Here is a 25,566-nt window from a genome sequence, read left to right as displayed (position 1 = left end):
ACCTAACTCCTTTCCATTATCCACTGCCGTATGTCCTTCCTTTAAGACTCCGGAACAGAGACCGTAAATTGGCTAGTGCAACATAGCAGTCACCGTAGACCTTCAAAAAAAAAAATTTATTTTATGACATGCTTATTTGGGTGATTACTTACTGGTAATTAGCATAGCTACATTTTTTTAAAAGGCAGTCATTTTAAGTGCCAATACATATTAAGCTAGTAGAAAAAAGTTGAAACAAAGCCATCTCTTTGGATCTCACAAAGTCATTCGATAAGACAAGAGAAGGCATATCTGATATGTTCCAATCGGGATTCTTGGAATTATCAAAAACAATTTTCTGGCAAAGATGAACTTGGCTCATCATAGAAAGAAGGTTCTTTGAAGGCTGCTGCTAACTCACCTCTTTTTTTTTTTTTTTTTTTTTTTGTGAGGAGATCAGCCCTGTGCTAACATCTTCCAATCCTCCTCTTTTTTTGCTGAGGAAGACTGGCCCTGGGCTAACATCTGTGCCCATCTTCCTCCACTTTATATGGGACGCCGCCACAGCATGGCTTGACAAGCAGTGCGTCAGTGCGCGCCCGGGATCCGAACCAGCGAACCCCGGGCTGCCGCAGCAGAGCGCGTACACTTAACCGCTTGCGCCACCGGGCCGGCCCCTAACTCACCTCTTTTTGAAAAAGTAAATTTCAAAGCATGCTAGTGCAAGGGGTAAGCTTTTCATTTATAGACTAATTATAGAACATTTATAGACTACTTGTGCTTAGTCTCTAATTTCTAAATTATTTTAAAGAACAGAAATTTTACTTTGTCTAAATTTAACAGTATATCCATAAATCACACCAGAATTACGATAATTTGATTATCTTAATGATTCTGTCTTGAAACCTGCACTCTGTGTCTAAATGTGAAGATCCTCAGACATGAGGTTCCTGCAAGTTCTGTGCACAAAAACTCTCCTCTTGGGAGTCCAGAAGTCTGAGAAAGCAGTTCTCCCCCCAGATTAAGTTCTCAAATATTCTCTCAATAAGTAACTAAGAAAAACAGTGCTAAGTGGAGAGTTTCTTTTCTTTAGTTAAATCTGGGGAGTTCTGTGTGTTCTTGGAGCCCCCATGGAGATGTATCATGGATCATGAATTCCTTGAATGTGAGTATTCCCTATTAGAAATAGGGTCAATCAAATTTTCATAATCACTGTTGTCTGATTCTTCAACTCTGTCTCCAGGTACTCTTTGGGAAGGAAGAAGGTCTGCTCCACTTCCAGGCTACTTCAGTCTGGCACTGGTGGAAGCATAATTGGAAGAGCCCATGGCTTGAGGTAGAGGCATAAAGACACTATTTTCCATGCAAGAAAGGCTCAAAGTATGTTCTTGACTGTGTGAGTGAAAATCAGAATAAGAGGGAGGAGGACCAGAAGGCTCTGCATCTCCCAGTGTACTTCTATCTTCAGCTACAAACCCAACTAGGGCATCGAGGACAGAACACTGGTTCCAAACTTTGAGACAGCATCTGTCTTCTTAGCATCGCCTGCTGCAATCTTCTTTCTTGTTCTTTTTCATTTTCATCTGATTGATTTGTCTTCTTAATTTGTTCACTTCTGCCTGACAAGATTCAACAACTTGCTCACTGTTTTCTACATCTGCACACACTGCCTGCGTGAAGGGCATTATAAACCTGTAAATTGCCCTGATGTCTTTCATTACCCCATCCTTGTCAAAAAAAGTCAGTACCATGTTCTTTAATAACTTTGGCATAACTCTGAGAAGTATTTGGCACTGAAGGCACTTTTGTACTCTTGCTGACTAATATTGCCTAGATTGGGAATAGCAAAAGATTTCCTAAAGAGAGTATATTCTAAAGCATGAGTGGAATTGTTGGTGGTGGAGACGAAGGTGAAGAGAAAGAAGACAGGTTGGGCACATGGAGGATGCCAGTGAGTTGCTGAAGGATAACCCCCTCTCCTCGTGTTTCTGCTGTGTGTTTCACGGGAGTCTGTATCGCCAATAACTTTCTCTGATCTTTAAGACTCTCACCCAAATTCTCTTCGTTTGCTTGCATAGTCATAAAAACTAAAAAGTTTTGAGCAAAGCTGATGGTGATGGATTTCAATTACTTGCAGAAATTCTGTGTTACTGATTCTAAGGCACTGATGCTAAAGGTTTTATCTTGCCTTACCTCTCCCAATAAAAATCCTTCCTTGAACGGTCCCTTACAAATAGCAGTCCCCAAATATAGGCATGCTTAGGCTGGCACCTCAGTGAAGAGAGTCAATCTGATGCTGGCAGAAAGGGGCAGGGGGAAGTAGATGAAGCCCTGTCTGGCCCACACCTGTGCTTGGGACCCCTGAGTCATGACTAAGAGGGGGAGAAGCACTGAAGGACTGGTGGCTCCTGAGGACCTGTGTGTGGGGCCTGGAACAGTCTCCATAGATGTTTATATGAAGATTTTTACTATTTAAAATATATATTATATATTTTATCAATTCAATTTCAGATCTTTCATCTTTTTGTAGAGAATTTAAACCACTTAAAGTTATTGTTCTAATTGTTATTTAGATGTCATCTTTTATAACCCTGTTTTATGTTCTTATTTTACTGTTTTCTTCTTAATAGCATATTTAATCATTTTATAATGTATCACATGTTTTGAAATACTAGAATGGTCTTTTTCCATACTGCTTTTGAAAAAAGAAAAGATGACACTTTTATAGCTTCTCTCTTACCTTCTGACACTTCCCATATATCTTTGTTTTATCTTGAAGGTAGAGTCCATTAATTTTCACTTTTTTTCCCTTTTGTATCCTATTCTGTTCCAGCAGTTATACCAGTTAAGATTTCCCAGTACTAGCTCTCCTTTAATTTTGGTGTTCTGTATTCTAATTTATTTTTATTAGTCTTTTCCTGATCTTGATGATGATGTTTAATTAAATCTAATTGTTTCTTTTCAAAAACAACAGCCACGTTTAGTGGATAATCCATTATTGGTACAAAATTATACCTATACTTTGAGATTGTATTATTTAACTCTTCAGTGCTCATCATTGACCCCATGAGTCTTTTTGAAATATTTTTGGACATGTTAAGATATAACCTGCACAACATATACTTATACAAGACTGAAGAATGATCATGTTGGATAAAATCGGAACATTTACTAAGTGAACTAGATGCTAGGAAATGCAAAAAGAAAAAGCCATTGTTGCTGAGCTCAAAGTGTGAAATTCCACATTTTAAGATGCTAGATTACATCTGTCAATGCTTTATTCAGGGAAAGGTATTTGTATAAATTATTTAATCAGTATTTATTTAATATGTTATTTTATCGTATATTGGCATTAAAAATTAAAGTTAAAAATTGTGACTATCTTTTAGTAGTGCTTTACATTTATACATTTTACTTGGAACATACTAGGCCTTTTTTGAATATCTCTCAATTCCTAATCTTGGGAATTTATTTACTTTAGTTCTAGAATGTTTTCTTTTATTATGTCCTTGCTTATTTAGTCATTCTTCTTTGGTCTGTGTTCTACCGTGGGGACTCCTACTACCTACATAGCACTCTCTCATTCTCCATCTTCTGTTGTGATTATGTATGTACACTTTTAAAATTACGTCTGTCTTCCATTTCACTTATCTGGTTTCCTTCAAGGAAAATTTTATTACACTATATTAAATGTTTTCAATGCTGATTTTATTTTTTATATCTTAGAAGTCATTTTAGTATTTTCTGGGCTCATTATTAAGACCCAATTTCAGTTTACAGAGCATTGATATGAGTTATGTTTTTGCGAGGAAGATTAGCCCTGAGCTGCCATCCGATGCCAATCCTCCTCTTTTTTGCTGAGGAAAATCAGCCCTGGGCTAACATCCGTGCCCATCTTCCTCTACTTTATATGGGACGCCACCACAACATGGCTTGACAAGCGGTGTGTTTCCCTGTGCACCCGGGGTCCGAACCTGCGAACCCTGGGCCGCCATAGTGGAGTGCGTGCACTTAACCACTGCATCACTGGGCTGGCCCCTGGTATGAGCTGTTTTTATAGAAGTTTCTAGGAATTCATGCAAAAGTTCCTCTTTAGGTATTACCTTTAAAATTTTTGTAATTTCTCCTTTTTCTTTGATGCTTCAGAATATTTTGTTTGTTTCTTTGTTTTAAACTGAGAACAGATTTTCTTTAACACTCTCTATTAATTGGCTTGCTTACTTCTGGGGAATAGAATTTGAAACAGACTTAAAAGCCCAATGTTTAGAATTGAAGGATAGACTAGCTTAAGAAGTTCCCTTTTCTTGCTTTCAAAACTCAAATATTTGCAGAACACATTCCAGTATTTTTAAAAAATTACAATGCAATTCTTGATTTCATGTTGGCAGTTCTGTATCCTAAGAAAAGGATAAATCAATAACAGAAATGTACATGTAAATGCTTACTGAAAGTTATATGTTAGAATGTACATAGCAGAACTCCTTCTAATAGCCCCAAACTAGTAAACGAAAACAAATTTTCAGCAACAGTAGAATGAATAAATTGTAGTCCATCCATAAAATGGGATATTAAACAGTAGTACTAATGAATGTACTACTAATAATGAACGTACTCACATACATAATATCGAAAAGAATCCAGATACACAAAACTGAAATTCATCTATGGTGATGAGACGAGGGTAGTGTTCCCTTTAGTGAGGAGAGTTTTGACTGGGAGGGAGCACAAGGGGGACCACTTGGGAACTAGTAATGTTCTATTTCTTGGTTTGGAAAGTGGTTATATAAATAAGTTTGTGAAAATTTATTGAGAGATACATTTGTGATTTATGCGCCTCTTTGTATGTGTGTTATAAAAAATGAGTGGGATGCAGGAATAGCCACTCTGTATTTGTTTCTGCCACACATCTGTAACTAAGTATCTGTACCATCTGTAACTAACATGTTATCTGATGATAACATACATTATATGCTATAAACAAGAATAAGCGCTGTGCCATAAATGAAGAGAGGTCAAAGTAATTCTGATGAGAAATCACAAATGGCTTCATAAAGGAATCATTAGTGTAGAGGATTGATTGGGTACACAGAGAGACAAAACACAAGGAAATCAGTTAGGACACTATTGCAATACTCTAGGATCACATCTTAGTATTTAAGGGCTGAGCGCTGTGCCTTGGGCAGTTAGGGGATTCATAAATATTTGCTAAATGTGAACAATATTGGACTGAATGTTATCTTTGACAGTAAACTGAGTTACCACATAGGGGGAAAGAAAGCACAGGCTTTTCTCATCATTTATACTAATTATCTTTTTGGGAAATTCTGGACATAAGCATAGGTTTTTGGAGATTTGATTCTTATTAAATAAAAATACATTGGGTAAGGGGCCGGCCTGGTGGCATAGTGATTAAGTTCGAGTGCTCTGCTTTGGCGGCCCAGGGTTTGCAGGTTCGGATCCTGGGTGCGGACCTATGCACCTCTCATTAAGCCATGCTGCGGTGGCGTCCCACAAACAAAATAGAGGAAGATTGGCACAGATGTTAGCTCAGGGCCAATCTTCCTCACCAAGGAGAAAAGAAAAGTACATTGGGCAAAATTTTGTTTATTTAGTCACTAGCATGTTGGAAATATGGAAAGTGATAAACATCACAAAAGTGACAAAATACTTGCAAATTGCATGTTGTGAAGATTTCCAATTCAATGAACTCCTTATTGATTTATCTTTGCACTTATAATTTTTTTGATAAAGAAGCATAGCAACATTTTAGAAAGGCAGATGTAAGAAAATATGAAAGGAAGGAAAAATTATGTATACTTAAGCCTAAGGTGACCTTCCTACCATGGACTAAATCCATCCACTCATCCACTGAAACAGCACTTGCTATAGAAGGTCTAATTTCACTTTTAGCAGCATTATTCAAAGAACAAACACAAAAACCTAGCAAGTCCACTGAATGTGGACTTCATCAATCAGCTAGCAAACACAACCATGTGTAAAGCAAGTCAATGATTATTCCTATTGGGTCAGAAGGCAGAAAATCAAATGCAAAGCACCTCCGGTTTCCTTCAAGAGATGCAAGTTGTCTGAGGCCAACATCACTTTCCTCAAGCGTTCTTTCTCCCCACAAAAGAGACGATCAGTATCACAATTGTAGACAACTCTGTCATCTTCAAAGGGATTTGGAAAATGATGTCACAGCAACAGATAAACTGTGAAATATAAATGAGGGAGAAAGCAGATGTAGAATCAAAACAAGAAAAATATCTTTAAAAAAACTTCAAAATTAATTCTTACCTCATTTTGTAGCTGTGACAAATGAGAAACCATAGAAGGGAGATAAAGAAGGAGACAGTGGGGTGAAACTGTATGTAGGGAGACAGTTACATCATCGGAAAGCCATGCCCCATGTGCCATTCTCACCCTCTCCTCAGACTTCCCAGCTTTGGCACTTTATGCAAAGATGCACCTGCCTAGCGTATTTCCACAGATTTCCTCCACTCTCCACAGAAGCTTGGAGAACTCCCTGAAGAGAAATGGTGGCAGAAAAAGCCTCTGTTCACTCACCCACAGTGGGCAACCTGGTTAAATAAACTTGTTTTATTGCGATCTCCAATTGCAAGTAAACAAAATCAAACGGGGAGTATATGAAAAAATAGAATGGATAAATGTGGGAAAGAAAGATAACAACATGCGTATTTAGTGAAAAAATTCTAAAGTCTTATTATATTTGCATACCATAACAAAATTAATTTCTAGATTTTCAAGTCAAAACTGTACGGAATCACTGGCATTCCATAAACCAGAGCAAACCTCTGACTTGGTAGCATCAGTCACCCAACTAGGTTATGCAGAGCAGCTTGAAGACCATAGAGCTTCACTTGGTAGCTCACAGGATAATTCTCACTGTACCCTTCCTGCCCATATGAAGCAGAGATGTTAGGGCAGAAAGCCTCTAGGGTAATACGGTAATTTTTTGAACTGTCTCATTCCTAGGCTCCTGTACTCAGCTGGATTGAAAAAGAAAAGCCACATGAGCAGAGAGTGAGAGAGAAAAATGCTCAGATTTTTTTTGTTTTGGATGAAGGCCATGTACTTATATTTACCCCCAGTACCTAGAACAGGCCAAGGGAGTAAGTGCTCAGTATATATGGTATAGGAGGCAAGGCACCTAGCCTTGTTCATTAGACACTTGCTGTGTGACCTTAGGTACATCATTTCCCCTCCTCTCAACTTTAGTGTACCCCTCGTAAAGTGTGGTTGGTAATAATACTCGTCCTGGGATTGTTTCAAGAATGTAATTAGATAATGTCAGTGAAAGCACTTTGTGAACTCTAAAGTGCTCTGTAAATATAAGGGATAAAAGATTGGAAAGCTGCCTCTGGGTCGCTCCTTCTCAAATATGCCCAGATATTAACATTTTAGTGGTGAAAAAGGAGTGCTAATATTTCCCATTGGCATTTTTTTACTGCAGAAGTAAGTAATCTAAGTAGAAGGAATATATTTTTCCTTGAGACTCAATAAAGCTATTTTCATTTTAATTGGAAAATTGTGGCCTATAAACATTTTTATTTTCCTTGAATTGACCCTTTTGGAAAAAAAATTAAAATGTTGCTCACCACTTGTCTAATGGAAAAATCTGAAAGTCAGAGGAAGCCTGTGCTGGTCTTGTCATCACCTCCCTCTGTGTGACCTTGGACAAGTTACTGCTCTTCCCATCAGTCAGTTCAGTGCAACAAATATTTATACAGCCCCAAATGTATGCCAAGGTCAGTGGTAAGCTCAGCCTGAAGAACAAAGAAAAGAGCAAAAGACAGTCTTTTTCACCTAAGAAGTTTACAATTTAATAAACGTTTTCATCTCCCAAACAGAAGTGATAATCACCGTGCTACCCACCTTTCACGTTTGTTATGAGGATGCAAAGATAGCGTGGGAGAGGGCTTGGCAAAATTGAAAAGTGGTACATAAATGCAAAGTGGTATTCTTACTAGAAGTAAAGCCATCAGCAGCATATAGATGGTTACAGAGCACTTACAGAGAGAAGTGGAGAAGGGATGAATGTGTACAGAGCCTCCACTTCACATAGAGAGATCTACATATATTATTTCATCACACAGCAAACTGGTCAGGTGACTCTTAATCACTGCTTTTGACCAGTGGGGAAAATGAGACTCATATCAGTTAAAACAACTGGGCTAATAAATCAGAGCCACTATTCAAACCAAGGTCAGTCTGACTGTGAAGACTCTACAGAACAGTTGATGCAGATTGCACATTTCTTCAGAAATCCACACTTATTTTTGCCAGGGAAAGGAGTCACCAAAACTTAGCAAGCAGCAATAATCAGTTGCAGAAATGGCCAAGAACATATTTTTTCAATTTATTTTTTTCAAAAAAGTATTTGAAGGAAAAGAACAAGTTGAACTAACTTACTCAATATGACAACATAAAAGAATCAAAAAAGATATCATTATCTTTTCTTAACCCCCTAAAGATTACTTATGCATACAACAATTTTTCTTTAAAAGCATAAATCATGTTGTTTTCTGAATCCTTGAGTAGTTAGAGTGGATGGCAATAGTGCACGTTAGCATTCACATGGTTAAAAGAATCATTTTGAGAGGACTTTATGAAATCAAAATTTCTGTGATGCTTTCTGTGTGGATTAGCATACCAACTGAAATACAAAAGGTAGCTTAATGCCCAGATATATTAAAATCAACAGCTTAACTTCTAATATCCTCTCTCCAATCAGGTATGGATTTACAAAATATTTTACTATGGTTGTTATTTTTCTAGCTAAAACTGACAACTAAATCCACCAGCCTAAAAGATTGTTGAGTTATATTGGTATGATTTTCAAAATTTATTTTCAACACATATAGCAGAATAAGATAAACTCTGGGGGTATGCAAAAGCTGGAAACTGCTTAGAAGCAGCTAACAGGGGCATGTATAAATCAAGCAGCCTGGAATTATAAATATGTAATGACTATTTAGAAAAAACTTTAAAATGATTGAATCTCTTGCTGACCTAAATTGATATGAATTAACACTTCTTCCTCACAGCAGGAAGAGAACCAGTAATATTTATCTAGCATCTACTAAAAGCTAGACCCTGTGGTACATGCTTTTCGTATATTATCTCATTTACTTCCCACAAAAACCCTACGAAGTAAGTAAAATCATCTTTACATTCCAGCCAGATGATGGAACTTCCAGATGATAGAATTGAGATTTAGAATTCAAATAAAGGTCCAAAAGCACATAACTAATAAGTTGCAGAGCCAAGATTTATCTCCAAATCTATTTATTCCCACTTCAATGTCCTGTATCCCTCTTCCATGTTGGGTGCTTAGAAGGTCACATCTCTTCTGTGTGCCATTTGCCATAAAAGGCTTGAAAAGAATTCCCAGTATAGATTCATTCATTCATTTAACAAATAATTGTTAAGTACATGCTCTCTGCCAAGCCCAGTGATGGGCAACACAGTGGTGAAGGAAACATACATGGGCTTTCCTCTTATGGGGCTTAAAGTTTGAATTATTTTAGCTTTGAACCAGAGGCTTCTCAAAATACCCCCAAATTGAGAAGAAACTAAACTTTCACATAGTGAACCAGATGTATCTATCACTGGCTGGTGACTCAGGTTAAATAGTAAGCACACCTAACCCAGTTCTGTCATCTATAAAATGGAGATAATAAAAACTGTACTATTCATCTCAAGGGGTTATTATGAGGAATAAATAAGATAATGCATGTGAAATTACTATGAATATTCAAATACAGACAGATGCATATATAAATATATACATAAAAGGATTATTATTCTGCTTACTAAGGAAAGATAATACATTTTTAGCTTATAAAAAAAGCAATTATGTGACATGACAGCAAGTTTCTACAAGACTGCAAAGTTTTGAGGCTCCTGCTCATGTAGACATATGGATAATAAATTGGAAAAGGAATAACAGAAAAGAATAATTCATTAATGATTTCAATTATTTGATATTTGATATATAGTCTCAAGTCAACCTGGAGCAGCCTCATAAAGTTTAACTTTAGATTTTCTACCTGATGGATTAAGATTTAGCTAATCAACCTAAAGCCTTCCCGACACCGGGGTGGTGAATATGCACCAGGTTAACAGAAGGACTTAACACACAGAGATGCTCATTGTCCAGTGTGTCAGGCCCTGCGATGGGCAATGAAGATGGAACGGTGTGCAAGAGATGGGCCATATTCTCAGGGAACTTGTAGTCAACTGGGAGAGACAGAAAATAACCAGATGCTCTTCACTGCTGTTAGGTGTTAAAATAGGGAGATGCAGGGCACAACAGAGGCACAGTTTGAAGGCACTTAAATCCATCCTAGTGTTTAAGAAACCCCTAAACTCAGGACCAGGGGTAAAGGCCAGTACTTGGTGGTAGAAGAATGTTTCAAGCAGAGAGAAGGCTTTATGCAAACACATGGAAGCAAGAAGGAGCAGGAAACACTGGAGACTAGAACCTACCTCTTCCACGGTGGCTGGAGTATCATGTGCAGAGGATAAACTGGGGAAGTAGTTTGCAGCAAAATATGAGACTGGAGAAGTTAACAAGGGAGAGGGACACTGGGCATAAAGACTTTGGAGGTTGTATTAAGGAATGTGGAATTTCTCTTCATAGTAAGGGAACTGATATGAAGAGGCTTTGATTTTGAGTTTGACTTTGGCTTGGGGAGGGTGAGGAAGGTCACAATCAGACCTGCTTTTAAGAGACATCCCACTGGTTTCTGGGTGGACAATGAGTTGGTAAAGTTAAGCCAGGAGGCGGATTAGGAGGATGTTGAAATCTCTAAACTTAGAGATTTTACCGAGTTACCATGATCCATGACTGAAAATAAGTGAGTACCGTAAATATAAACCATGAGCAGAGTAAATAGTTGGCCAAAGAAATTAAACACTAATTGAAAAAAGTCAGCAGAGTACTGAACATGGTGAGGAGGAGGCATAGAGGTGAATAAAATTGTTTCCTTTGGCCTAGGATTATTGCACTTCTAAGTTTGACTAGATTATTCCCCCTCCACTCCCCCCACTGATCCTTTTTGTTCAGACTGGGGGAAAAGTGTGATTGGTACACTTTTAGTGAGTGAAATGCAACACCATCTGTGGGATGCTAAAGGCCAACCAGGTACAGCATTTACTTAGTAGGGGGCAAGGGTCTCATCCAACTGAGGGTTCATTTGTTACTCAGCCCTGTGTTTGTCATCACAACCATAGCATTCAGAGTATCTCTTCTCTGCAGACAATGCTGCTTTAGAGCAAGGAACTTTTCATCTCCCACTGGAAGATAGACTTATTTGTTTCAGTGGTATCATAATATTGAACAGCTGGTCATTGCTTCTCACTGTCTTGCTTCTCACATACTTCTGCTCTGTCAGCCACAAGTCCCATGGCTAAACACTGCAAAAACCAGAGGAAACATGTTCTAAAAGCAACCATGCTAGTAAACAAAACATATAGACCCTCTGGATATAAGTGAAAAATCCAACAATTCATTTTTCTATCCTTTTAAAACATAAATTCTAAAAAAAAAACGTTCTGCTGATATAAAGCCCCATATTTGAATGATCTGTCTCATATTTTCATAGTTATGATAGCCATCAATCTGATTTAAATCATGATAAAAAAAAAAAAGGTGTATCTTATTAGGGAGATCAGTTTTGCAACCAGAACATGGAAGTTAAATAAACTATTCAAAATTCACAGAGAAATTCGATAATTACTGGTACTTAAAGGCAGAACACCTAACTCCGAGATGACTTGCCAACTTCTAGACCAGGTCTAAAGGCTCTGAACTGGCCCCTTGATCAAACCATACAGTAGGCTCAACGGCAATCTGTTCAAAGTCAAAACCCCATATATAAATCTTCCCACTACTACCTTTTGTATCATCCGTGGACTTTTTATTGATATTGGGATGATAATAAAAATATAATAGTAATGACAAAAACAATAATAATTAAGCAGCTGTGGTATAACGGTTAATATTAAAATAACCACAGCAATGGTAGAGCAGCTGTAGCAAGGTGATTAAGCATGCACACCCCAGGTCACACTTTCTAGATGTAGTTTACTAGCTCCAACACTCCTGGACTATATGAGCTTAGGCAAGTTACTCTCTCTGTTCCTCTGTCTCCTTTTTTTTTTTTTAAATAACTTTGTCCTTCATATGTAAGAAAAAAAAGTGCAGGGGATTATAATAACACCATCTAATAGAGATTTATTATAAGGATTAAAAGAGATAATAAATATTAAGCACTTAGAAAATTATCTGGCATATAATAAACATTCAATAAGTGTTTCCTACAATCATTATTTTAAAAATATGTGCATGTATGTATAATATATTATTTTACTGTTAAAATATTAGTAGTAGTAGTAGTATTACTATCATTACCGTAACTATTTCCTGGCTCACAACAGCCCCATAAGGTAGGTGTTGAGTAAAGCTGTGTACACTCATGTGTCACTTGACAAGTTTAATACTTTCTGAGAAATGCATCCTTAGGCTATTTCATCATGGTGCAAACATCATAGAGTGTGCTTATACAAACCTAGATGGTATAGCCTACTATACACCTAGGATATAAGGTACTAATTTTATGCGACCACAGTCATCATATATGTGGTGTGTCATTAACCCGAATGTCATTATGAGGTGCATGACTGTAGTTACCCAGCTATTAAGGGACTGAGTCAGAATTTGAATCAGATATGCCCAATACCAAAGTCCATAAGGCCTCCTGTATTAGTTTCCTATTGCTGCTGTAACAAATTACCACAAACTTAGCAGCTTAAGCAACACAAATTTATTATTTTACAGTTTTGTAAGTCAGAGGTCTAGCATGGTCCTGACTGGGCTAAAGTCAAAGTCTGGCTGTATTCCTTTCTAGCTTTAGGGGGCAATCACTTTCCTTGCTCATTAGGTTGTTGGCAGAATTCAGTTCCTTGTGGTTGTCAGACTGAGGTCCCCATTTCCTTGCTGGCTGTCAGCTTGGGGCTGTTCTCAATTTCTAAAGGACAACCATTTTTTGCTTCATGGCTTCCTTTCTTCATTGTCAAATCGAGCAATGAAGGGTCAAGTCTCTCTCATGTCTCTAGTATCTCCTGCCTATTCTTCCATCATATTTCTCTGACTAGCTCTTCTGCCCTCCTCTTCTGCTTTTAAGGTCCCATGTGATTACATTGGGCCCACACAGATAATCCAAGGTAGTCTCCCTATCTTAACGACCATGACCTTAATTCCATCTTCCAGTTCTTTTTGCCATGAATGTAACATATTCAATGTTCCAGAGATCAGGCATCTCTGATCTGTGTCGGGGACCAGCTGGAGTATGAGTAGGTAAGCCTAAACAAGAATGTTTTCCTAGAATATAACTTCTAAATGTTTATCTCAAGGAAATAAGCAGAAATATACATGAAAAATTATGTATAAGGATACTATCAGAGCATTACTTACTTATAATAGCAAAGAACAATGAAGAAAAGGGCACATGTAACTAAAATTATTCCTTGTGTTTACAATGAATGTCTTATATAATTATTTTTTAATGTTTTTGGCCAAATATGTGAACAAGTTTTGGTATTGAAAACAAATAAATGAACAATCTATTCAAAGTGTTTTGAAAAGAAAATAAAAATCAAACTATTGAGATTATCCCAAGAAAAGAGATTTGAAAGTAATTTGAGAAAGATGTCCAAGCCATAGTGAACCCAGTAGAAAGCTGCTTTAAAATCTTTTGGAAGTATTCAAAGTACAAATATAGAATTATTGGGGAAAGAATAAACTAAGATAAAGGCTAAAATATAAATGTGAAACAAGCATATAAATACATCTAGTTTCATGAAGACTAGAGAAAACATGGAATTTAGAAAGATACTGTCATGAATTGAGTTAGATTTAGTCATTAGTTTTCATTTAGTGATTCAGAATTAACCACAATTTTTCATTTAATGAGTAAGATTTATGGTACTATACAAGAATGAAAATATTAGTAATTAGTAGAAAAGGCTTGGTAAAGACATATGATCACTCACTCAAAGACAATTCAGTATTGGAAATGAGGCATGATTACTTTACATCCAGAAGAAATTTATAATATTGAATTGATATTACCATTTAACTATAGGAAGAGAATGTAAATTTCACTCAGAGTTCACCCTGTGAGTAATGAACAATCAGCTGAGGAATAATTGCAGTCATAAAACATCATTATCCATACACTTTACCTCCCAGGGCATCTTTGCACAATATTGAATATGATAAGATTTGATCAGACATGGAGAAACGGTCACTTCTCACCGACATCTGAAAGGGCCTAATAGACAACTCCAGAAAGACACAAGATCATAAATGATCAGTTAACAAAGTACAAGAGACATAAGGTACATAAACTAAAGAGTATACGTTTCCCTTCCTTCAGGATGTTCACTCAGAAAGAATGGGCCTACAATTTTCACAGATTAAACACAAAGGCATTTTCCATGTGTAAAAACACAGGTATTTTGATCATTACCATCTTCCTCTGAAGAACATTTCATTTTCTCCATTATTCCCTTTCTAAAAATCTGCTTTTTAACAAAACCTTTCAATTCTGCCCAAAAAATTATTTCCTGTACTCTGCCACTTGGATATTGCTCACATGCTACAGCATTATATCCTGTGCGTGAACCTTCATATCCCAGGCCAAATTTATGTTTTCCAAGCCTTGAAGCAAGTGCTCTACTGCCCTATGGAAATAGTATACTACTGAAAAAAAGAGTAATTGATTTGAAAGCTTTTGAAATTTCTTAATCAGTATTTCCTTTTTTTTGAAGTAGTATTCAATGGAGGTCAAGATCCCTACCTGGATCTGCCCTCAGTCAGGTACTGTGTGAAGATGCTTAGGGAAGTTCAATGAAGGGAAAAGACAGGTTATCCCCCAAGCCCAGGAATATGACCTTTGGATTATTTGGAATCTTTTGAAGAGACGTAATAAGAACATTTCTTCTTTTCTTTTCTTTTTCCTTTTTCTCCGCAAAGCTCCAGCACATTGTTGTGTGGCATAGTCGTAGAGTTGTAGCTCCTCTATATGAGACGCCGCCTCAGCATGGCTTGATGAGTGGTAAGTAGGTCTGCGCCCAGGATCCAAACCGGCAAACTCGGGGCACTTGAAGCAGAGCACGCGAATTTAACTGCTACACCACCAGGCTGGCCCCAGAACATTTCTTAATCAGTATTTAATTATACGGCTGGAGAATTCATGTGGGTCATGCACAGGGAACTCTGTTAGGAGGCTCAAGAAGCTCTCCAATTAAAGTCCTACAGTAAAATTGAGCCTTGGTCTAGCGTCATCATGCAATATATATACAACCAAAAAGCCAAAGGACTAAAACGAAAAAGTGACAAACCAAAACATATGAAAATACATTTTTAAAACTACTTTTAAGCCCCAGAGATGCGAAGAAGGAAGAGACGACTGTTTCAATGACTGAGAATGTTAACAGATTCCTAGTCACTCTTTAGCCCCATCAGTTACGACATCAGCACTCTTCCCTGTCTGTTTCCTGTAGTACAGCCATTCATACTCAGCCTGCAAAGACTTCAGGGCTGGGAGATTTGTCACGTTTTCCGCATATTCCAAAGGGTTAGATACTGCTAGGAGACAGCACTAATAATAAAGTATGCTCTCATGAATCCACACTAATAACTAGAAAACCAACACAAACTGCAGAATTGGAGAGATTAACGAGAATGCAGAGACATACAATAAGCAAATCAGCCCTACTTCATCAAGCGAATGTTCTTTGCTGTACAATAACAAAGATAATTGAAGACTCTACTGGAAGGGAGCCTAGCAGTCTAATAAGTACTTGGCTGTGATTCAGTTGCCAATCAGAAACTGAGACATGACAAGTTCTGAAGCAGGGGATGCCTGATATGAGCAGTGGCTTTATTGTTTATTGATTTCAAATTTGGCTTAGAGGGTTACATTGAGTTAAAAAAAAAAAAAAAGAAAGAAAAGAGTCTGAGGGAAGGACCAATCAGCCACCATAAATTTAACTTAAGTTCTTTCATGATTTAAGTTAATTTTATTGGTTTCTCTGTAATCAAAATACTACTTTTTTTATATAACAAAAAGGAATGCAAATCAAAGCAATCAAACTATGGCAGTTTCCCGCTCATGCACTAGGCTGCCGACGTTTTCTAGTAATGGAATCTTACTAGTTGTGTACCCTTGAGCTAGTTTTCTCTCAGCTTTAGTACATTCTGCTGTAAAATGTGAATAGTAGTGCCCACCTTGTGGGGTTGTTGTGAGGATTAATTGAGATGCATTGTGGATTTATTTGGTAGCAAATAAAGATTGGACCTGTAGGATCAGTGATACCTTCCAGCATTTCTTTGCATGAGTTTATATGAATGAGAAATTTTATTTTTGGCTTCAAGAGGAAGGAAGAGGATGGTGTATGATGACCAGAAGCAGAGGAAATAAAGTCAAGGAAGTAGAAAATGATGTCTATTGTCCAGCCAGCTCAAGCTCTAGAAAAGCAGTGCAAGGCAGAAGATGAGGGGTCATTTTGACAAAGGATAGTGAGAGACCAAGTGTGCAGTCAGCCACACTTCAAGGCTCAGGGAACAGAGAGTTAGAAAGAGCAAAATTCTTCCCATTTTTCTATCAAACAAAGTGACTGCATCAAGCCAGTGTGTACAGCAGACGAGAAGCATCAGCTATGCCTGGGAGAGAGGTGAAAATTTTAAGACCACTGTTAGCAGTGGCCATGGTAAAATATCTCTCTCAAAACATTTTTGGGCAATAAATGCCCAAAAGAATGCTAACACAAAAGAATATGAGTAGACTTTTCTTGAACACATGAGAAAAATCTCTTAGAAATTCCACAGAGTAATGGAAAGGCTTGGCAGGGAAGTGGAGAGGGCTGCCAGAAGGAGCTAAAGAAACATTGAAATCTGGAGCTTAATGTACTTTGTACCTGCAGGTAACAGCACCTGGGTCATTTGAGTTACATGTTCTCCATATTTTTTTTTTTTTTTTTTTTTGCTTTTTACCCCAACTGAAGAGAAGCTCCTGGAGGACAGATGCCTATCTCAAATGTTTTGTATTTCCCACATTACCCAGCACCATGCTGGGCACAGGTTAGCTGTTTAATACACTCTTATTGACTTTCATAGTACATAGTTCAGAGGAATTGATCAATAAACAAATAAGTTGAGAGGATACTATAGAAAAAATTGACAAATAAGACATAAATAAATCACCAAGAACAGATGGCATCCAACCAAATGTTTTCAAAGCAGGCAGAGGACACTGGATCCCTGGCTGAAATGTTTAATCTTTCATTAAAGTTAGACACTGCACCAAACCATTGCCACATTGCCATCTCACTTTTAAAAAAGACTTGGAAAGTGACCTTGGACTTGGTTTGCTTCTACAGAGTTTAAAATTGGGAAATTATGTGATAAATATTAGTAATGAAATAAGCAGTTTTTAATTGTTTTTAGAAAGATAAAATGAGCCAAAAAATAGAATTAAATTTAACTAAGTGGTATTCATATTTTGAAGAACAGAGGACAAAGGGGAACCAATGGAAATAATTTATCTCAACTTTTAGAAAGTCTTGGGAAGGTTCCAGACCAAGAAATTCACCAGAAGATTAGAGAAAATGCTTACTCATAAAGAGAAAACTGACTTCAATAGAGGAAACAAAGGTAGGACTATATTGTTTTTCTTTATCTATATAAATGGTGACATTGAAGTTTATCAGGAATGGTGACAGGACAGATAGATTTAATATCTTCATGACTGATTTCAAAGAGGAGGCAAACAATTTTAAAGAATGAGCTTTTGGCAAATAGAGAAGAGAGGGAAGGACAGTTCAGATAGAGGAGACAATGTGTGCAAGGATGCAGAGACCTAATGCCCGTGTTGTATCAGGAAACAGCCTCTGCTCAGGTGAGGAAGACAGGGTAAGAGTGGAATCTGGGCCAGATCATGTAAGCCCTCACTTTGCCGGATGATTCTATCCAGTAGGCAACAAGGAAGTACAGTATTTCAAGCACAGAGTGGAGGTGACATTAAGCCTATTTTTAAGAAATAATTTCGCAAATAGAATTTGAAGAGAAGTCAGAGGAGATGCAGACGTGGACAAAGATTAGCAATAATTAGAAGGTAAAAGTGACAGGTTTTTGGTGCGTTTTCAGGTGGTGAGATAGAGCCAAAGAAGCATCCGATGTGTTAGAGCTTGAGAGAGTGAGGCACTAGATGAATAAATTGTACAGGAAGAGAGTAGGTAGAGTGAGCTATAATGAGTTTTGCACGTCACATTTAATTAAAGATAGAAATGTTCAATTGACAGAATATAGGTTAATAAAAAATTAACAATGTAGACATACAGACTTGTATAAGGGGTAGTTAAAATCTCAAGGATGTCTATTTTATACCAAATTTTTTTGAACAATTCTTATATACCACAGCATTGAGAACTTCTTTCCTGATCTATCATTCCGCCACTGTTAAGGCAGAATGTAGTATCTCCCCTCTGGGTTATTTGGATAACACTTTTACCATTCCCTCTGCTTCAGTTTGTTTACCCTCAAAATCATTTGCATCCTTGTAGTCCAGTGTGCTCTAGACCACTTGTTTCCCAAGTTGAGGAAACACTGTCTCCTGTCTCCCTCTGGGACATTTATATGGAAGATCAGCAGTCTCTGAGGGCCTGGATACCCTGAAGCTTGGAAATATGCTTAGCTTTATTTAACTCAGCATTTCCCAAATTTATTTGGCTATCGAAAATGCTTTATTTTTTATTTTTCTAAGTAAGATATTTAATGCCCAAGAAACTAACTTTGGACCTCAGTTCACTATATTCAGTAGTAAAAATGCCACTTTATTCCTATCACTCTTGGATTAAAAGGAAAATTTTCTACTCTTTTATGTCTTATAGAATCAAGGCCAAATGCACGGGTTTTTTACTCAACCTTCCAGAATCTAACTCAAATGTACCTTTTAAATCTAATTTTGTTCCTTTATGAATCTTACCCAGCTCTTCCCCTGGGACATGGCATTTTGAGAGACTACTTTGACACAGCTGTTTATCAATACCAAAGACATTCCAACAAGACCATTTTAACTAAGTGTTTTTGCTGTGGGTTATTTTGAAATAAACAAGTAAAAAAACCCCAAACTTTCAATTATTTCAATTCTGGAAAACATATATTTTTACCTCATCCTTCAGCCTCACTCCATCTGTAAACTCTACCACTTTACGATCAACCTAAGGTAGAGAGTGAAATAATATGCAGTCCAGGGATGTGTGAGGCAAGAAAGAGGTTGAAGAATGAAACGGTTTGAGAAACGTCTAGCAAACAAACCACATATAATTGGGATTCATGTCACCAGACTTATTTTTCTCATGGGAAACCATTAATCAATATAAAATAAGCATTTCCTTATGCTCTCCATGCTAACATATATTTTGTCTGACCTGTCTCTCAGTCTTTGATTTCTCACGTAAAAACATCATTTTGAAATGAAAGTAGATAGACCAGATAGTCAGCCTCATAACGATACTTTTTCTGTTTATATATATGGGAAACTGTTTTTGGTAAGCTTCCTGATTTAGCCAATGCTATTTCATTGAGAATATTTACTTGAAAAAGGAGGATTTATGGGGAAATAGGGCAAAGACTTGGGTCATAATATGATTACTTACCCCAGCATCAAATTACACAGAAAATTCTCAATGATATTCCTATTATTTCCTTTAATAATCAATGGCATACATATATTGTATTTTATTTTGTTAAATATTTTTATAGTGATGAAAAATCATCAAGTGTTAAGCTCGTAAATTGCTAACCTAGTATCGGTCATTTTCTTGTTATAAGAAAGTAATGCTTACTGAATAACAGGAAATGATGGTTAACAAAGAAGTCAGGATGTGTGTGTGTGTTGCAGCATGACTTACTAATAAAAATAAACATACATATGTAGTTCAAATGAGTCTGTGTTTTAAAACTCCTACCTTAGAGGTTCATCTTGGCCTTGTCACATCGATAAGAAACACAAATCCAACTCCAGTAGCCTTGAAAAAACTCATGCAATTCACTACTGGAGTACCTTGAAGAGGTGGCGGAGTAGGAGAAGCACATCACACAAAACACTCCAAATGTTCTAATCAGTCCTATTTACCCATTTAACTCCTCAAAAATCCTCTTTGCAAGACAGCTGCTACTCTCTAAATCTCTTTTCTTTCTCTGAACATCAGCCCCCTTTCCCTGACACCTTGCCTTCCTGAGAAGTTCTTTTTGTCCATGACTTACTACAACACCTTTCTTATGTAAATCAATCACACCTTTCCTTTCCTCCAATTCTTCTCTATTGTAGAGAGAGATATTGGAGATCTCTCTCTAATGGGAGATAAGTCCCATTATCTGATCAGCACAACTAGATCCAGAAGGTGAGTAGAGAAAACATAGGCTCTTCCTTTGCAGGCATAAGAGAAGAAAAGCCTCTGAATATTTGCCATGTGATATTTTTGTCACTGTCCTATCTATTTTGCCAGAACCATTTTGATGCAGCTGCATCAAAAAAACTGCAGCATCAAAATGGCCGTATCGAAATGTCCTGCTTTACATCCTGTTATCCTTAATGCACTTTGTACTCTAGCCAACTACTTTCAAATATTTATTCTGTTACATACGAGCTTCAGTTCAATTATTGTGGGCCCTGCCAATCCACAGCCACTGCAAGCTACTATACTTTCATTCAAAAGATATTTACTTAGGGCATGTGATTGCCAGAGATCTGGGGAGGGGAGACGCAAACAAGACAAGCATTAGTCTAGCTTTTAGCATACTTTACATTTCATTGAAGTGGAGTGGGAAAATAGAAGACAAACACACTCAAGTAAACAAACTAACAAGAAAACGTCAAATAGTGCAAAGAGTTGAAATTTAAAATTAAAATAGGCTTACATTACGGAGGTGAATAGGAAGCTGCTTTTGGTGTGTGGCCTCTCTCAGATCTGAATGACAGAAAGGAACCAGTCATGAGAACACGAGGAAAGTGCATCAGAGGAAGAAAAGGCTAGTGTGAGTAGACAGGAGTGAGTTGAATGTGTTTAGAGAACAGAAAAGAGACTCTAGAACTGCTGAAGATGAGGTACGAGAAAAGGCTAGATTAGAAGGCAAATGACAGGTCATGAAGGGCTTATTAAAACAGAAGTTTGGATTTTATCCCAAGCATAAGGAGGTACCATTGAAGGGTTTTGAACTGGGAATTTACATGAGCTCTTTTATATTTTCTAAGCATTTTCCCAATACTTTTCTAGATATAGAAATTATATCCATTCCTCAAAACTCAATTCAAGCATTCCACCACTATCATTAGGCTGTTCCTATATAAATACTGACCCAAATGTTTCTCCTTTTATGAATTCTATTAGAATATCAGGTTTTGGGACCAGATAGACTTGAAGGTCAAGTTTTGAAACTAGGTAGCCTTGGGTCCAAATCCCAATTCCACCACTTAAAACTATATGGCATTTAAAAATCTACATAAACTTTCTGAGTTACGGCTCAATTATCTCTAAAGGAAAGACTTGATTGGCCAGATTAGAATTACTGACCCATTCTACACCTATCGCTGTAATAGACAAGATGGAATACTTCAAACAATCCAGGTGTAAGAATACCTATCCACAGGAGGCCATAATGAACACGATGAGCCACACCTGAATCACTGGGCATGGGGTATGCAGTGGCTTTAATTGCGTCCTCCTAAAAGATATGTCCAAGTCCTAATTCTGGTACCTGTGAGTGTGATGTTATTTGGAAATAGGGTCTTTGCAGGGATAATGTTAAAGATCCCAAGAAGAGATTACCCGGAATTTAGGGTGGATCTTAAATCCAATGACTGTTGTCCTTATAGGAGAAAGGAGAGGGCGATTTGAGGCACAGAGACACAGAGAAGAAGGCCAGGTAAAGACAAAGGCAGAGAATGAAGTTCTGCTGCCACAAGCCAAGGAACACCAAGAACCACCAGAAGCTGGTAGAGGCAAAGGAAGGAGCATAGCCCAGCCGGCACCTTGATTTGGATTTCTGGCTTCCAGAATTGTAAGAAAATAAATTTCTGTTGTTTAAGCCACATAGTCTGTGGTATATTGTCATGGCAGCCCAAGTAAACTAATACAATTCCTGTTACTGTTTCCATAACTACTTACAATAACTGACATTTTTGTTCTTATACAGTACCAGGCACTGATAAAGGTATTACATATATTATTTAATGTATTTCATTAATTTCATTAATTTCCATTTAATTTCAACACAAAACCCATAAGGGAAGCACTATCATTAACCCCACTTTACAGACAGAGCAAACTAAAGAACAAATAAGCAACTTGCTCACATAAAGATTTGAGGATATAGGTTTGGATCCAGGCTATCCATCTCTAGACCTCTCAACGCCACAGGCTATCAAAAACAAAATACAACTGGACCACAGTGTTTAAAACTCAAAAGCTAGACAGTGTCTTTTGTTTTCCATGAGATCTAATGCCTCTCCTCCCTGTAGCCACATATTTCTGGGATATTCTTCTCCTGACAGATCAGGTTCCGTGGGAAGGAAGGCTATTTGCCCAGTTAACCTGCACCTCAAATTTTTTCTTCCCTTTTGCAAGCCCAGATTGTAAAAGTTACCATTCCCTCCATCAAAAAAGAAGGCTTTGGCCATTGTTTCTATGAAATAACCCCGCCTGATTTAGACATGGTTTTGCGGATGTGGAGTTTTACTCTTCCTCTTTTCTTTTTCCACACACACATCATGTTCTTGCTAACTTCAAAGTGTGGAGGTCAATTTAAATTCTCTTTCAGTTTGAGGCTGCACCCATCCTTCACCATGCACTGTTTCTTTTTTTCTTTTTCTTTTTGTTTCTTTTCAGGACTGAAAATGCTGCAAACGCATATATTATTAAGCTCTTCCTTGCACTTAAAACTATGCCGAGCCCTAGACTGACCAAAGAGACAGCATCACCGCCCTATAGAAACTGTAAATATATGTAAGAGTCGTATCTATATCTACAATCGGAAGGAAATACCTACCCAAATAAGTACAAACAGATTCTTCTATGCACTAAAAGGTCAGGTGGGCAGTTTATCAATGCTACTGCAGTTAGTGAAATTACTGCTTCTCATTTTAAATAGAAGCTAAACTCTATTGGTGCATAAGTTGTTTTGAAATGAGAATGTGCCCTTTCCTGTTTATTCCAGAGGCAGCAGTTTTATGAGTTCTGCTGTAACACTATATTTTTGCAAGGGACAATTATGACCATAAAGGGAATTGTGTGGTAAAAACTACAGAATCTGCCGTTAGGCAAGAAGATGACCTTTTTACTCAGCTGGCTTGCCAAATTTCAGCAGGTTCTTAGCATTTGGGAGAGATTTATGGCCACTAAAGGAAGCCTGACTGCCAACCATAAGACTGAAAGTCCTTATTTCCTTAAAAAAAATCTATGTGCAAACAGTAACAACTTGTGATTCACATTGGTTCAAGAGCTCTCTATTCACTAGCGCTTTTCTCCTGAGCATTGAGACTTGAGTTTCTTCCACTCTATACTCCATGCTCTGCCCCTCCACTCAAGGCTATTTCCTCCCCTAAATCCCTCAAGAGTACACTCATTTAGTGATTGTCTACATACACACTTGGAAAAGTTAAATTTGCAAGAGCAGAATTTCCCAGGAGGAAACTCTACTTCAGACTAGAAGGAATAGGCCTGGAAATTTCCAAGTCTGCTTATCAAGAAGCTCTTGGGGATATACCATAAATAACTTATTTCATTCTGATAACCAGGAAGAAAGAACATTAGGGGACCAGTCAAGGTGATGGAAGGGCCTATATTACGCATCCTTCTGGCTTGAAGCAGGCATTGATTACGTTGACAATAAACACAAGTTGATCCCTTTGCTAATGTAAGAGGTTAAAAGGCATGAAGAAAAGGCTGGCCCCGTGGCTTGGGGGTTAAGTGTGTGCGCTCCGCTTCTGGCGGCCCTGGTTCGGATCCCGGGCTCTCACCGACGCACTGCTTCTCCGGCCATGCTGAGGCTGCGTCCCACATACAGCAACTAGAAGGAGGTGCAACTGTGACATACAACTATCTACTGGGGCTTTGGGGGAAAAAAAAGGAGGAGGATTGGCAATAGATGTTAGCTCAGAGCCGGTCTTCCTCAGCAGAAAGAAGAGGATTAGCATGGATGTTAGCTCAGGGCTGATCTCCCTCACACACAAAAAAAAAAAAGGCATGAAGAAAGACAACATAATTAAGATCTCCATCAAAATAAATTCCAAAAAAGTCAAAAACTCAATTCTTTAAATATTAAAAAAGATATTTGATTAAAATGGGTATATTGACAGATAATCTTGGAATGATATTTTCATAAGCAACACAATACTACAAAATACAAAAAACACTACTATTTATTAAAAATTAAAGGTTTCCAATGGCTATTTTTTCTTAAAGTATAAAGACTAACTTAAAACAATATTTGCAGCACATGTAAATTTTAAAAGAATTTACAAAACAATAGTGAGAAAGAGACAGACTGTCCAGTAAAAATAATAAACAAAGGATATGACCAAGTATTATGGGTTGAACTGGGCCCTAATCCAATATCTAGTGTCCTTATAAGACTAGGAAAACTTGGGTTCACAGACACACAGATTAGATGACATTAAAGAAGGAGGCCCAGATTGAAGTTAATGCTGCCACAAACCAAGAAATGCCTGGAGATACCAGAAGCTGGAAGAGACAAGAAAGGATCCTACCCCAGAGCCTTCAGAGGGAGCGTGGCTTAGCCAACCCTTGATTTCAGACTTGATTTCAGACTTCTGACCTCCACAACTGTGAGAAAATAAATTTCTGTTGTTTTAAGGTGCCCAGTTTTGGTAATTTGTTACAGCAGTACACCAAGCAAATGATATAAAAACAAACACAAATGATCAATAAAATATTAAAATTCAATTTGAGCATCCTTTTATGAATTATTGGCCATTTGTAATTTTGCCTCTATCTTTGCTACCATATATCCCATTCTCCACAGAGCAGCCAGAATGTTCTATTTAAAAAGTACCTTAGATTAAATCAGACTCCTGTGAAAAAACAATGTCTGCTATGTTAGGATCTGTTTGGTTACAAGTAACGACAAACCCAAACATCAGAGGCTTAAACAAATAACATCACTTAACAGGGGACTAGAGGTATGCAGGTCAGGGACTCGACAGTGTCAGGAAGGACTCAGCTGCTATAAAGCCATGAATCTACTCCTCCATTCTCAGATTAATATGACACTATTTCCTACCCCTTCTTTACTTATCCCACTACTCTATTTTCTGCAACTCAAGGTCGTCAAACCATAACCACCAAAATCCCCTAATTACCCAAACTCTTCTCAAAATGTTTCCTTCCCTTCATTGTTTGAATGGTTACCTGCTCTTCTTGGAAGACTCGGCTTCCTTTGCAGTCACTCTTAAGTAATGACTGTGTTTCTTTCAT

The 25,566-nt window shown here is 37.5% G+C and overlaps 1 pseudogene; it reads right to left on the bottom strand.

The window, feature by feature from the left end:
- Positions 1 to 1,127: 1,127 nt before the first annotated feature.
- On the bottom strand, positions 1,128 to 25,566 carry LOC101409121 (BRISC complex subunit Abraxas 2 pseudogene; annotated as a pseudogene).

The sequence above is a fragment of the Ceratotherium simum genome, chromosome 2 (genome assembly GCF_057802395.1).
Source record: "Ceratotherium simum simum isolate JZ-2026a chromosome 2, ASM5780239v1, whole genome shotgun sequence".
In the NCBI taxonomy this organism is placed as follows: domain Eukaryota; kingdom Metazoa; phylum Chordata; class Mammalia; order Perissodactyla; family Rhinocerotidae; genus Ceratotherium; species Ceratotherium simum.
The sequence above is the reverse complement of the archived record's forward strand: the minus strand, read 5'-3'. Positions and strand labels throughout refer to the sequence as shown.